At 39.5% G+C, this 16430-nt stretch overlaps 1 long non-coding RNA gene across 1 annotated transcript; it reads left to right on the top strand.

Annotated features, from left to right (window-relative positions):
* The first annotated feature begins 645 nt into the window (after positions 1–645).
* LOC148775595 (uncharacterized) lies at positions 646–16331 on the top strand. The gene is made up of 5 exons (XR_016038995.1): positions 646–1476; positions 8520–8617; positions 9173–9403; positions 13263–13285; positions 15058–16331. It is a non-coding gene; the product is annotated as an uncharacterized LOC148775595 (long non-coding RNA).
* The last annotated feature ends 99 nt before the right edge of the window (positions 16332–16430 follow it).

Raw genomic sequence — 16430 nt, 5'->3', positions numbered from 1 at the left:
ATCAATAAATTCTCACAGCCTCTGCCTGTCTGTGCTCAGAGGCCTGATGATGTGACAGCTGGCAGACTCACCTCTGTGGTATTCAATGGTCCAGACACAGGACTGCTGCGTTTCCTTCCTTACATCCCTAACCTGCTCATGCTTCTCTTTGAGCCAGATCTGCCACCCAGAAACAGGTCAGCTGAGAGATCAGGGCAAGAGGAACACCTGGGAAGAATTTCTAGAAGTGACATGTGGAAGCATCTAACATTAACAACAGTGACATCTAAATTTAACTTTTAAAATTTTCTTACTTGATTGGTGTTCATGATATTAAAAGATGTCAAAGAAGCATGATTTATTTTTCGTTTTAATTGGAAGCTGATTACTTTACAATATTGTGGTGATTGGAGATGCATGATTATAACCACATCATGAGACCCAAAATGGAAGTAAGTTAGAGGAGCCTCTGTGTTTATTCCTCTTCTTCCTTATAGAAAGTCCAGCTATACCCACTGTACTCAGGGACAGAGACACAAGTCAAATCTCTTTCCTCACCAGGACTTCCCCTTTTCTGACCAAATCTATCTTCATCAAGGTTGACTTCAGAGATTATCATCTCTGCTACATATTTCGTATTCCCTCTCAGCCTTGGTCAGTGTTAGACCCTTGTTTTCTGAGCTCATACATGTCACCTCTGTCAGACCAGTTACTACAAGGTGTCAGAACTGATTTGTTAATTTACTGTTTCAGGTTTTATTTTACTAGTATTTCAAGGAGTTTATATTAAATAATAGTAGACGAATGCCTGGGAAATAAAACAAAGCACAATTTCACTTTCCAATTCTATTTAGGAAAAATGACTCTTCATACAATATCCATAATTTGTGGTTTTATTGTACTTAGAGAAACAATTTCACTGTGATCACAAAAGAAGAAAGTTCTGTCTATAAATTTCCTGTTTGAACTTTTACATAATTATTGTTAGAGTTAACAAATATAGATTGTAACCCCTAAGATATTGTGACTTTGTATTCTCATGAGCTCAGATGTCAAATGACCAACTTGTAAGGTGCAAACATCTGAAATATTATCTGAAATAGGCAGCTGCCACTCATGTTTCCACATCTGTCTCTCTGATTGCCGGTGTGTCCTTGGGTCACCGCTTAGTGAGCGGTGGGGTCATTCTTCACATGTAAAGACTAGTTCCTTCCATGTCTGTCGTGCTTCAGCAGCTTTGACATTAGGGCCTTAGAGTGTGGCAGGTAAAATAAATTCTGTGACTATGTGGAAGACTGCATGCTCTGATCCACCCTTCTCTATCAGTTCTTGGTACATTCATCTCAAAATTCATTGGATCTTGAATGGGATGAGAAATAATTGGAGGTCCCACAACCGTGTTTGGATCACAGCTTCAGTAATAAAGTGATATAATGGTTACTTCTGATTTTGTCATTCATCGGCGCTCCATCTGGGCCATAGAATTTTCAGCCAGAGGTAAGCTATACACTACTTCTAGTCTGTTTTTTGTATCTCTACCTTTGTTGTTCTTGTTTAGTCACTATGTTGTGTCTGACTCTTCGTGACCTAATGGATTGCAGCACTCCAAGCTCACCTGTTCTTTACTAATTTCCGGAGTTTGTTCAAATTCATGTCCATTGAGTCAGTGATGCTATCTAGCCATCTCATCCTGTGCCGCCTTCTTCTCCTTTTGCCTTCAATCTTTCCCAGCATCCTGGTCTTTTCCAATGAGTTGACTCTTCGTATCCGGTGGCCAAAGTATTGGAGCTTCAGCTTCAGCATTGGTCCTTCCAATGAATGTGCAAGGTTGGTTTCCTTTAGGACTGACTGGTTTGATTTCCTTGCAGTCCAAGATAGGTCCAAGGGACTTGCAGTCCAAGGGACTCTCAAGAGTCTTCTCCAGCCCCACAGTTCAAAAGCATAAGTTCTCTGGTGCTGTGCCTTCTTTATGATCCAACATCCATACATGACTACTGGAAAAATCATAGCTTTGACTATATAGACCTTTGTCGGCAAAGTGATGTATCTGCTTTTTAATACACTGTCTAGGTTCGTCATAGTTTATCTTCCAAGGACCAAGCGTCTTCTAATTTCGTGGCTGCAGTCACCATCTACAGTGATTTTGGAGCCCAAGAAAATGAAATCTGTCTCTGTTTCCGTTTTTTCCCCATCTATTTGCCATGAAGTGATTGGACAAGGTGCCACGATCTTAGTTTTTTCAATGCTGAATTTTAAGCCACTTTTTCCACTCTCCTTTTTAACCCTCATCAAAAGGCTCTTTAGTTCCTCTTCATTTTCTTCCATTAGAGTGGTATCATCTGCATATCTGAGATTATCGATATCTCTCCCAGAGATCTTGATTCCAGTTTGTGATTCATCCAACCTGGCATTTCACATGATTTGCTCTGCATGTAAGTTGAATAAGCAGTGTGATAATATACGGCCTTGACATACTCCTTTCCCAATTTTGAACCAGTCCATTTTTCCATGCAAGGTTCTAACTGTTGCTTCTTGACTCACAACACGTTTCTTAGGAGGCAGGTAAGGGGGGCTGGTATTCCCATCTCTTTAAGAATTTTCCACAGTTTGTTGTGATCCACACAGTCAATGGCTTTAGTGTAGTCAGGGAAGCAGTAGCAGATGTTTTTCTGGAATTCTCTTGCTTTTGCTATGATCCAATAAATATTGGCAATTTGATCTCTGGTTCCTCTGCCTTTTCTAAACCAGCTTGTATATCTGGAAGTTCTCGGATGATGTACTGCTGAAGCCTAGCTTGAAGGATTTTTAAGCATAACCTTGCTAGTGTGTGAAATGAGTGCAATTGTAAAGTAGTTTGAACATTCTTTGGCACTGTCCTTCTTTGGGATTAGAAGGAAAATTGACCTTTCCAGTCTTGTGGCCAGTGTTGAATTTTCCAAATTTGTTGACATACTGACTGTAGACTTTAACAACATCATCTTTTAGGATTTTAAATAGCTCAGTTGGAATTCCATCACCTCCACTAGCTTTGTTTGTGGTAATGCTTCCTAAGGCCCACTTGACTTCACATTCCAGAATTTCTGGCTCTAGGTGAGTGACCATACCATCAAGGTTGTCCTGACCTTTTTTGTACAGTTCTTCTGTATATTTTTGCCACCTCTTCTTAATCTCTTTTGCCTCTGTTAGGTCCTCACCATTTCTGTCCTTTATCATGCCCATCTTTGCATGAAATTTTCCCTTGATATCTCCAATTTTCTTGAAGAGATCTCTCATCTTTCCCATTCTATTGTTTTCCTCTACTTTTTTGCCTTGTTTATTAAGGAAGGCCTTCTTGTCTCTCCATGTTATTCTCTGGAACTCTGCATTCAGTTGAGTATATCTTTTCCTTTCTTCCTTGCTTTTCACTTCTCTTCTTTCCTCAGCTATTTATAAAGCCTCCTCAGACAACTTCTTTGCCTTCTTGCATTTCTTTTTCTTTGGGGTAGTTTTTGCCAATGCTTCCTCTACAATGTTGTGAACTTCTGTCCATAGTTCTTCAGGCACTCTGTCTACCAGATCTAAATCCTTGAATCTATTTGTCACTTCCACTGTATAATCATAAGAGATTTTATTTAGGTCCTACCCAAATGGCCTAGTGACATTCCCTACTTTCTTCAATTTAAGTCTGAATTTCACAATAAAAAGATGTTGATCTGAGCCACAGTCATCTCCATGTCTTGTTTTGGCTGATTGTATAGAGCTTTTCCATCTTCAGCTGAAAGAATATTCAGTTCAGTTCAGTTGCTCAGTCGTATCTGGCTCTTTGTGGCTCCATGGACTGCAGCATGCCAGGCTTTCCTATCCATCACCAACTCCTGGAGCTTCCTCAAACTCATGTCCATCAAGTTGATGATTCCATCCAAACATCTCATCTTCTGACGTCCCCTTCTTCTCCTGGAGTTTACTCAAACTCACGTCCATCAAATATAATCAATCTGATTTTGGTATTGAAGATTTGGTGATGTGAATTTGTAGACTGTCTATTGTGTTGCTGGAAAAGGATATGTGTTATGACCAGTGCATTTTATTGACAAAACTTAGCCATTGTCCTGTTTCATTTTGTACTCCAAGGTCAAACTTGCTTGCTATTCCAGGTATCTCTTGAGTTCTTACTTTTGAATTCCAGGCCCCTATGATGAACAGGACATCTTTTTGCTGTTAGTTCTAGAAGGTCTTGAAAGTCTTCCTAGAACTGGTAAAACTTCAGTTTCTTCTGCATCAGCAGTTGGGGGACATAGACTTGGATTACTGTGATGTTGAATGGTTTGCCTTGGAAATGAACTGAGATCTTTCTGCCATTTTTGAGATTGCACCCAAGTACTGCATTTTAGACTCTTTTGTTGACTATGAGGGACACTACATTTCTTCTAAGTGATTCTTCCCCATAGTAGTAGGCACAATGGTCATCTGAATTAAATTTTCAGTTAAAGTTTCAGTTCACTGATTCCTAAGATGGCTATATTCACTTTTGCCTTCTCCTGCTTGACCATGTCCCATTTCCCTTGATTCATAGACCTAACATTCCAGGTAGCTATGCCATATTGTTCTTTATAGTATCAGACTTTACATTCACCACCAGACCCATCCACAGCTAAGTGTTGTTTCTTCTTTGGCCCAGCCACTTCATTCTTTCTAGAGCTATAGGTAATTGCCATCTACTCTTCCCCAGTAGCATATTGGACACCTTCTAACCTGGGGGGCTCATCTTCCAGTGTCATATTTTTTGCTTTTTCATCCTGTTCATGTTCATGGAGTTCTTGTGGCAATAGTACTGGAATGGTTTGCATTCCCTCCTCCAGTGGACCACGTTTTGTCAGAACTCTCCACTGTGAGCAGTTGGTCCTACTCAGCAACTTATTGTTTGTCTTATACCGGAGAGCTTACTTTTGCCATCAAACTTTGGCAACCATCAAGACATGGACTATCTTTTGAGACCTTCTTTATTTTCCTTTATTGCTTTACAGCCCCATTTTCCTCAAGCCCCTGACAGAACTTTTGAGTCTAGACTATAATTACAGGGCCATAGTGAATTCAGGTTGAGGAATGAGATTCACTGTGCTACCACTCTGTGATACGTCATCTGACTGACCTCCAGCAGTGGTTTCCAATCTGGATCACAAATGCCACCCACTTGACCTCATAAGGCATAAGATATCAGGTTTACTAAGCTTAGCTGGAGGTATTACGACAGGAGATAAATCACTGTGCATGAGCATTTCAGGTAAGCTCTCAGAGATGGTCCTTATGGGAAGTATGACATCCCCATCATCTCAGCTTTGTAAGGAACCAAACTAGATTGGATATATGTGACATTCCTATAGGTGGGATAAGCCTAGTGCTACAAAGGACTGATTACCTTGCAAAAGACTGTGAGCACCAGCTTCCAGGGACACAAAAGAGACATATTTGTTGATAAGTCACAATCCTTTTGTAGAAAATAAGGTGTGTGCTTGCCAACTGCCATTCAAGGTCTATATAAAGACTTCCTAACCCCAAATGCACTTTGCATGCAAAGTTGCTTCAGTCATGTCCGACTCTATGTGACCCTACGGACTGTAGCCCACCAGGCTCCTCTGTCCATGGGATTCTCCAGGCCAGAATACTGGAGTGGGTTGCTGCTCCCTCCTCTAGGAATTGCAGTTTACCTCAGACTAATTTTGCTATCAATAATGTGGCCTTGACTGCTGACCTTCCACTTTGTTGTAGGTTTCCCAGAAAATAAAAGACACGTGCACACACACTTAGGAGAGTAGTAATTCAATATTTTCTTTACAGGATGGAGTCCAAGACTGATGTTAACCCTGTTCCCACATATCTCATCCAACTCCCAATCTTGTCCTCTTACCTGCTCTTCTCTCTCACTTTTATCTGCTGCCCTGCCTTTCCTTCATTACCCTGTCCCTCCAGCTATCATCCTCTCTCTCCTGAGGAGTTGTGCCTGCATCCTACCTGATCTTCCCAATCTCACACTGTGTCTATCCAACATCTCACAGCCCAAGGGCATAGCTGGTCATGCCCTTACTCTTCTCTGACAGCAAAACAATAATAACTTCTCCTGACTCGTGGGGATGGGGCCCTAAATGTTACATATTTTAGGAAGTATCATATTTAATGTCACTTCAGTCTCTTGTGATACCAAGTGAAAGTGTTAATCGCTAAGTCATTTCCAACTCTTTGCAACCCTGTGGACTGTAGCCCACTAGACTCCTCTGTCCATGGAATTCTCCAGGCAAGAATACTGGAGTGAGTTAAGGGATCTTCCCGACCCATGATCAAACTTGGGTCTCTTGCATTGCAGCAGATTCTTTACCAACTGAGCCACCACCAAGATCCTAGCAGTTTTGTGCCCACCAATCACACAGGTATTTAGTAACCTATGTAAGATGTTATGTCTTCTAGGAACAGATCGTTTCCTCCACCTAACATTTTTCCACTTTCTCATTGCATATTTCTTTCTTCTTCCTCAACTTTAAGTTCAACCCTTATGTTTCCTAGTGGAACTATTTGGAGAATCCCTATTTACCCCATTATTTAAAGTCTGACATGTATGTCTCTATACTAGCATTTTTTATACCTGCCCTTTTATGAATATATAGATACATATGAAATATATATACAAACATGTGACTGAAGTTTGATTTACTGTTAATTTCCAGGTGAATGTCAAATGCACAGTGATTTAAATCCTCTTTTTAGATTCATCTTACTTTGTATAGATATTAGCCCTGTTACCAGCACATAATTCTTTATCAGCGGTAATTAGTTGAATGATCTGGCCTAATATTTTGAGGGTTTTTTCCTCAGGACTGATATTCATTTCATCAGTGTTTATATGCTTTTAAATATCTGACTTCTGTGGTCCTGTGGATCTATTTATACTAACTCCTTCTCCACCATCCTCACACAAATACATAGTTAGATTTCTACCAATATCCTTGACATATTTTCAGGTCAAGGTGAAATCACTGTTTACATAGTCAAGACTTTGCAGAAGTTCCCAGTTGGTTTCTATTTCTTCATTTCCATACTACCCACTGCTCTTGAGTATTAACTAGTTTCTTGAAATCTCTTTTCTTTCACTCAGTGGGGTAGGAGATAGGTCTCTGTAGGTTCAACCTCATTTTGTGTGTTGAAGATACATGATCATTGTAAGTCATCATCTCCATTTACATATCAGATAAAGGATTTTCTCTTATGTATATATAAACACATTGTCATATATTATGTCATTATGAAATGGGAAATCATTGTGTGTGAAAGTTGCTCAGTCATGTCCAACTCTTTGCAACCCCATGGACTATACAGTCCATGGAATTCTCTTGGCCAGAATATTGGAGTGGGTAGCCATTCCTTCTCCAGGGGAGTTTCCCAAACCAGGGGGTCAAACCCAGGTGTCCCACATTGCAGGTGGCTTCTTTACCAGCTGAGCCACCAGTTTTGTAGCCTATCCTGTCCCCAGCGGATCTTCCCTACCTAGGAATTGAATAGGGTCACAACCTGGGAAACTGAGGCCTAACTGGAACCTGGCCAACATAAGTGTAGAGGTTCAGAGATTTCAAGGTGAGCCTGGAGGAGCAAGAGAGAAACTCCTGCTCTTCTGTGAGAAAGATGGGAATGCATTTCCTGGCTTTGTGAGTGGTCTCAGGAGCACTGTAGTCACCACACATTCCTCATGGAGGAGGTTGTCCAGAAGTACCAGGTAAGAGACCAAAACAGAGGGAAGACTGGTAAGAAACAGGTAATTAAGGGGAAATCTGTTTTGCCTTGGACTTTAATTACCTGGCCACCAAGAACCTGAGGTCTATGATCTCTTCTCTTCCTATGCCCACCTTCTGATGTCTGAGAAACATTTCTGTGCATTCCCTCAATTATAACGTTATAACTCTATGTGCAGACTCTTAGCCAGAAGTAGACATTCATGTTCCTTGTGTTAATATATGGAGATCTGGTACCTAGGAGAAGCTCTCGTTACTCCTTTGAACAGGAGGAGTAACTAAGACACTTGCTGGATTAATGTGTAAGATGTTTCCCTGTTGCAGGATCAGATTTCTTCTAGAACAGAAGGAATCAATCTTCTCTTGGCAAGCGTATAGTGACTTTTACTGTTTGAGTCATAAAGGACACATCAGTTCAGTTCAGTTCAGTCGCTCAGTCGTGTCCGACTCTCCGCGACCCCATGAATCACAGCACGCCAGGCCTCCCTGTCCATCACCAACTCCCGGAGTTCACTCAAACTCATGGCCACAGAGTCGGTGATGCCATCCAGTCATCTAATTCTCAGTCGTCCCCTTCTCCTCCCGCCCCCAACCCTTCCCAGCATCAGAGTCTAAGGACACATAGGCGACCTCAAATTTTTCTTTCCAAATCACAGATTCTAAATGCTGCTCTCAGTTTCTGTAAAGTCTATTCTCCTTGGAAATCAGACTCATTTTTCCTCATTTATCCTCTACAGTGATGGTGAGAAAGCCCATAGATTGACTTTGGTGTAATTCTTTTCTCAGAGGGGAAACTCCAGGAATCTTTGGAGAGACTAAAGGGGGAACAACAGGAAGTTGAGATGTTGGAAGATGAAATTCAAGAAGAGATTTCTACCTGGAAGGTATGAGGAGATACTTCTTGAAGGAGTTAGACATCTGGGCAAGACCTTGGATTGGTCACAAGGAGCTGCCTTTCTCTTTGTTCCCTGATAGCTATGTCATTTGACTTGTCCTTTTCTTTGTCCTTTCCCTGATAGGAATGAGTGCTGAAAAGTGAATATATCACAAATGAACACAGAAAGTGGAAGGGAGGTGTTCATATAGAGGGACTCTCTTGCGAGGATGATTAGGGAATTTCATATTCCATTCCTGTCCTGTCTATTAGTCTTGGGGAGACACCTGACAATGGCTCTTGGTTTGTTCTCAGTGTCAACTTTTTGGCAGAGGGAGGAGGGAAGGGATCAGGAGTAATCCAAGGAGGCACAAGTGTCCTGGACAGCTATGTAATGTCTGAGTCATACCCCCAAGAATTCCATCTGGACTCAGAGTTGACCTCAGTAATGCAGACTTGAGGCTATTATTTTGAAATGTGATGGAGAGAAAAAAAAAAGCAGGAAAAGTCATGTTCCCCAAGACATGTTCCTCCTCCTCTCTCTCTCTCTTTCTCATTCCTGAAGAATCAAATACAGCATGAAAGATAAAATATTCAGACAGAGTTTAAAAAACTGAGAGAGATCCTGGACAGTGAGGAGCTGAAGTAACTGCAAAACCTGAAGACTGAGGAGGAAACTGGTCTACGTAACCTGGCTGACTCTGAGAATAAGTTAGTCCAGCAGAACCAGTTGGTGAGCGATCTCATCTCATATGTGGAGCATCAGTTGCAGAGGTCAACCATCGAGATGATGCAGGTAAGACTGGGGAAGGAAGCCTCAGAATCTGAGACATGGGAAAATGAAGAGAACATTTCCTTCTCTTCTGTGTTGCTGTGTCTTCCTGCGGTTGTCACTAAGGTTGCTTTTGAACCTACAGTCCCCCTTCCCTGCATCTATTTCAGAGGCTGTAAGGATAAGTCAATGCAGGAATTGAATGCAGGGATAACAAGGGAAATTTTATTCTTTTTTAAGAATAAAATATTCAGTGCAGAACTTTGTGGAGAGAAGATTCATTGTGTTTGATGGTTTTCTAAAGGCTCCTCTTATCTGTGATCTAGTATTAAGCACTTAACAGATCCCTCTACATGTTCCAGCTTTGCCACAGACAAATTCATTTCAGATGACAAGGGGCTTTTTTTTTTCTCCTCAACCTCTTGTTCTTCTTTAAGTATTCAATGGAATTCACTAGAGAAATTATCTCACTCTGGTTATTTTTTATTTAAAGTGTTTAAAATATTTCACTTGTTTTAGGATGATTTAGATCTTTTACAATCCTGGAGTCAGTTTTTGCATCTCTTTGTAAGGATTTGTCTATTCTAAGTTGTATGGTTTGTAGGCATAAAATTAGTTATAGTAATTCTTTATTATCCCCTAAATTTCTATAATATTCACAATAATGTCTCCTCCTTTATGCCTGATTTTGGTAATTTGCTTTTTCACTTTTTTCTTGATCAGTTTAGCTGTGTTTTGTTAATTTATTGATTTAAAAAACACAATTCTTTAGCTATTTTGCCTATTTTAAAGCTTTTAGTATTTATTTATTTCTGCTCTTACATTTACTGTTTTCTCTCTGTGTGTGTAGATATATTTGTGTGTGTGTGTGAGTGCTAGTTTAATTTACTCTTCTTTCTTAGTTTCTTGAATTGGAAACTTAGGTCACTGATTTGAGACCATTTCTTCTGATATAGTGTTTAATGATATAAGTGCATTTAATTAATTATATTTTATATATTTTTATTGTTTAGCTTTAATCTTTACTCAATTCAAGTTATTCACAAGTTTTCTTTGCAGTTTTCTTTTTTGGTTTGTTTGTTAAACCTTGGATATTTTAAAGTATGTTGCTAATGATAAAATACTTGGTCATTTTTGAGTTTCACTTCTGCTCTGGAGTTCAACTGTAATTCTGTGGTAATCAGAGAAATATGCTTTTCATTAGTTCAAACTTTTAAGTTTGTTGACATTTCTTTATGACCTAAGATACTGGATGTTCAGAAAATTTTTTGCTATGAATTTAAAAACATGATGTGTTCCTCATTCATTGGGTAATATGGTTGTAGTTGTCACTTAGGTCAATTTGGTTGATAATATGGTGAATGTTTTCTATAAATTTGATGGTTTTCCATACAGGCTGTTCTCTTATTATTGAGATTGAGCTATTGAAATCTGAAACTGTTATTATGGAATCATGTATTTCTCTTTTTATTTTTGCTTTGAGTACTTTGAAACTCTGCTGTTAGGTGCATTTACATTTTTAATTGGTATATTTGTTTAATGTACTGAACTTTTCATCATAACATTTCCCTCTCATTCTCTCATAATATTTATCTTAAAGTCTATCTTGTCTAATATTAATATAAATGTTTGACCTGGTTTTTGATTACTGTTTGCATGTAACCTCTTTTACTTTTGTCCTTTTGTGCTTTGATTATGTCTTTATAAACAGCAGTATTTGAATTTTGCTTGTTATCCAGGTCAACAATTTCTAATTTCAATTGAGGCATTACTACATGACATTTAATGTAATTATTGATAGGTTTATATTTAAATTTAGTATTTTGCCATTTGCCTTCTATTGGGCTACTGTAGTTTTCATTTTTCTTTTTCTCCTTAATTACCTTCTTTTGTGTTAAACAGATATTTTTGTATAAAATTTTGTTTTCCTATTTTCTCATTGTATTTCTTTAGCTTTTATTTGGTGGTTGCTCCAGTAATTGCAATATATTTTCTGTCCTATCCTGTTCTACTTCAGATTAATATCAACTTAGTTTCAGTAAAAATAGAAACTCCTGCAGCATGGCTTCATTTCCTTCCAGCAACTACACAGTGGTGCTTTTAATATTGGCATCTGATCCTATAGGCTAAGGGCTGAAGGCATTCAAATATTTTGCTATAACTGGACGAAAACTTCAAGAGTTTAATCAGGAGGTTTATATTTCCTTCAGAAACTAAGGGAAAAATTCAATATAGATTGAATAAATAGAATTGGAGAAAGATACAGATCAGATTCTGAGGACAATATTTGAGTTTCAAATTAAACTAAAATTAAAATTGCAATCACCCCCACCCCATGCTTTACCCTTTGCCTGTGCTGTGTGTGTGCTAAGTCATGGCGGTTCTTTGGGACCCCGTGGACTGAAGCCCACCAGACTCCTCTGTCCAGGGAGGAATATTGGAGTGGATCTTTGACCCAGGGATAGAACCCTAGCCTTCTGTGTCTCCTACATTGCAGGCAGATTCTTACCACTAATACCACCTGGGATTCTTTCTCTATTCTAGTTTAATTTTATTTTTGTCACATACACAAAATAGCCATAATGCAGAGGGAATTTTTTTTCCCTTTGAGACTGAGATGTTGCCCTAGTTTTTGGTGACATAGGGGAAATAAATCTGAAGTAAAAGAGATTAAATACAGTGGTACATACTAGTTCAAAGAAATAAAAACATTAAATGTGATAAGAAGGTTAGATGGCTAAAAAATATTAAGGACCTGATTAAACAGACTCAGTAGAGACTAAAGTTCAGGTAAATGCTCTAGTTTTTGGACAGTGAGTGCATACTGGTAACATTATGAAAATGGAGTAAAAGAGTATACTACTTGGTTGGTGAATAATGTTACATATTCAGTTCAGTTCAGTTCAGTCGCTCAGTCATGTCCAACTCTTTGCGACCCCATGAATCACAGCACACCAGGCCTCCTTGTCCATCACCAACTCCCGGAGTTCACTCAAACTCATGTCCATCGAGTCCGTGATGCCATCCAGCCATCTCATTCTCTGTCATCCCCTTCTCCTCCTGCCTCCAGTCCCTCCCAGCATCAGAGTCTTTTCCAGTGAGTCAACTTGTTGCATGAGGTGGCCAAAGTATTGCAGTTTCAGCTTTAGCATCAGTCCTTCCAATGAACAGCCAAGACTGATCTCCTTTAGAATGGACTGGTTGGATCTCCTTGCAGTCCAAGGACATTCAAAATTACTGATTCCTGTGGCTCATTTACTAATGAATATATTAATATGCATTTAAAAGACAAAGTTGAGTCACAATAAAGAATTAGAAACCAACTGTTTATGTGTGTATGCTGAATTTAAGGGAGGGGAAGACGTCACTAATTGATAGTGTGTAAAATAAGAAGAGAGAGACCTAAAAACACCTATATTAATACATTTGTTTGCTTGTACCCTCAACAAAAGCCATATAAATGACTTGAGGAATATTAGGGTTATATTTTCATGTTTGATTCTCCAAAACCTAGTTTAATGCCTGGCCTACAATAGTATATCACTTCAGTTTTGTTGAATAAATGAAAGAACCACGATTTCTTCAAATCATCTTATGAGTCACCAGAATTACAGGTCTCTTGTTTTTGCCATAAATATGTCTAATCCCCAGATAACTAGAAGCCTCTTGCTTCCATCAGTGTTGGGGCTTTTTTATCTTTCTTGGAAACTTGACAACATCACATGACTCTTCTGGAATGACTGGTTTCACTCTTGTTTTTACTTTTCGGCTGTTACATGGAGACCATCCCTATTCCCACAATCAGGACTGATGGGGATGAGAATAAGCTTTGTAAGTAGGGAACCTATTACTTCTTGACTCATGTTTTCTCTTTTTTCACTAGGATGTGAATGCCATCATGAAAAGGTAAGTGTGGGAAACCAGAGATGGTCATTTTGTTCTGAGAACATTATGTAAAGCTACTAGAGTTATCTGATGGTTCAGTTCAGTTCAGTCGCTCAGTCGTGTCCGACTCTCCGCGACCCCATGAATCACAGCACGCCAGGCCTCCCTGTCCATCACCAACTCCCGGAGTACACTCAAACTCACGTCCACAGAGTCGGTGATGCCATCCAGCCATCTCATTCTCTGTCGTCCCCTTTTCCTCCCTCCCCCAACCTTGATAAAACCATGCTCAGGACACAAAAACGGAGCATAGATTTACTTTAAAATTCTGTTCAGAAATCATGGCTAGATTGTGCTATAAACATTGAGAATGGATCAGATACTATAGCAGAGAAATTTGTTTGTAAGAAGTTGCAGAGTTTGGGTCAGTGTCACTGTGAGGAATAAAGCATTGGGGTGTCAAGTCCCCATTACTTCATAAATTTAATTCACACTCTGTGTCACTGTGCAATTCAGTTTCCCATATTTAGTATGTGCTTGACTTATGATGGAAAGGTTGAATCTTTTTTACCTGTCAAACACCTAGAATTGGAGACAGTTTCTTTATATGTAAATTTCCCCCTGGGTATGGAAGAGACCAGATCCTTCTATATCTTTCTATATGGATTTCTAAAACCAGACATGAATCTTAAGGAATATTTTGCCTTGCTACAAATCATTAATCCATCTTGGTCACATACTCTAGAAGCCATAATGGAAAGACAGCATCCTTGTCTTTGAATTTTCACACCTACATGGCAGCATCAAGATCTTTACAAACACATAAAATTCTGACCACTCTTCATTTAGTGTTCATACTGTCTTCTTTCCCCAGGGTTTGTAATTATTTCCAGTGATCATGAAATCTCAGGGCGTTCTGAGGGCCTTCGTATTAGGGAGCCTCCTTTGAAGACATGAGGACTCTTTAGACAGCGTCTTCTCATACCTAATATATCTCAAACACCCAGGAACTGGCTTCTGCAAACTCACTTTCTGAAATCTCCCTCAGAACACATATTTATGCAGTTACTTTTCCACAAGTTAAAATTTTTAGGTATGGATGACTTATATTGATAAATGTATTATTTCATATAATTTCATATAATCTAATGGTGATAGGGAGTAGTTAATGATTTCATTTTGGAAGGAAGAAACTTTCCTTCTGACAGTGAAGACCTTCCCATGGCAGACAAAGTGTAACTAAGAAGGTGGCCTTGAGCACATTTCTCCTGTCTCCAAGGTGTCAGTCATCCACTTTATCCTTTCCCAGGTTCTCTAGGGAAGACCATTCTAGTGCATCAAAGGGGTGAAAACATTGCAAGTCAGTGGTTTTAGAGGGATAAGTAGACGTGTGTGGGTCAATGTTTATTTTCTCCAGGAGTGAGAAATTCATTGCGATGAAGCCAAAAACTTTTTCTAAGGAACAAAGGAGAGTTTCAAGCTCCTGATCTGAGAGAGATACTGTGGGTGTTTTATAGTAAGGAGTGCTACCCAAGTGGATGTATATGGTATTCTTGTGATGGAGGGGAAATGGTGAGAAGGCTCCAATTTCTAGGTGTGGATAGTCAGTGAAGTCCAAATACTTTGTGCTGATGATGTGGTCATGTTTATGGGGAGTGAGCAGGGACTTGGTTCATCCTCTCTTTAACTGGTTTACTACGCAAGCATAACCCTTCCCCATAATCTGAAAGAAAATACATTTCAGTGCTGACTCCTTTGCTTATATTTAATATTATGCATTTTTACCATTTCAGAGCTGAGAGATATGGTGGGGTAAGGAGAGAGCACAGTGTCATCAAACCACCTGTTTTCATCATCTTTTAGAATTTTTTATTTTCTAGTAGATCTCATTTTAAGTCTCATGTTTTCACTCCCAACACACACAAACATGTTTGTTTTTTTTCACTCAAGTTATTCTATAGATCCCTTTTACAGTGTCACAAATCAAACAATATTATAGCCCTCACCTTATCCTGTAATTTTTCTACAGTTCAGGTGACCTTGAATCCTTTCACAAGTAATCCAAATGTTCCCATTTCTGAGAACTGGACGCAAGTGAGATATGTCTGCAATTTGGAACGAAGTAATACATCTCAGATTGTTGACTTTGAAGATTACGGTGCCCTAGGATCCCCAGTGGAGAAGGCAATGGCACCCCACTCCAGTACCCTTGCCTGGAAAATCCCACGGATGGAGGAGCCTGGTGGGCTGCAGTCCATGGGGTCGCTGAGAGTCAGACACGACTGAGTGACTTCAGTTTCACTTTTCACTTTCATGCATTGGAGAAGGAAATGGCAACCCACTCCAGTGTTCTTGCCTGGAGAATCCCAGGGATGGGGGAGCCTGGTGGGCTGCCGTCTATGGGGTCGCACAGAGTCGGACACGACTGAAGCGACTTAGAAGCAGCAGCAGCAGCAGCAGCAGGATCCCCAGTTATCACATCAGGGAGATGTTACTGGGAGGTAGATGTGTCAGAGAAACATACTTGGGTCGTGAGGGTATATGGTAGCCAGAGGTGGTCTATATTTAGTCTAGGTTCAACATATTTTACATGGGACATAGAGGCATATGGTAAAAACGTCCATAAAACTATCAATAATATAACATTTCCACATAAAATCAGTGAAGTTTGTCAAAATGTTTACTTGAGATACCAGCCTAAAAATGGCTACTAAAAATGGGTTAAATCATGATTCTATATATAATTCTTTTGATGAGTCTTCCTACTCAGATCCCTTGATTTTAACCCTCTCCCTGAGTGTACCTGCCTGTTTTATTGGGGTTTTCCTAGACTATAATGCTGGAATTCTCTCATTTCTAAACATCACAAGCCATGGGCTTCTCATCTACGAATTCTCTTCATCTTTCCCTTATTGGAATTACCCATATTTCAGTCCTTTGAAATGTGATGTCCCCATGACTCTGTGCTAGCCAAACTCTTGAACCTTCTCACACTCACTTCTCTGTAGTGTCTCATACTATGGGTACATCTAATACATTGGAGCTTATCTGCACCATTCTTACTTTTACCATGCACCCTCCTGTCTTTCCTGTGTGATTGCTCATCATTCATCAATAGGGTTTATGATTTGTCTTTCATCATGTTTTTTCTTGATATTATGTTTGC

Source organism: Moschus berezovskii, chromosome 14 (assembly GCF_049115385.1).
Source record: "Moschus berezovskii isolate FMDL1 chromosome 14, NW_MosBer_1.0, whole genome shotgun sequence".
Taxonomy (NCBI): domain Eukaryota; kingdom Metazoa; phylum Chordata; class Mammalia; order Artiodactyla; family Moschidae; genus Moschus; species Moschus berezovskii.
This window is presented reverse-complemented; position numbering and strand designations above follow the sequence as displayed.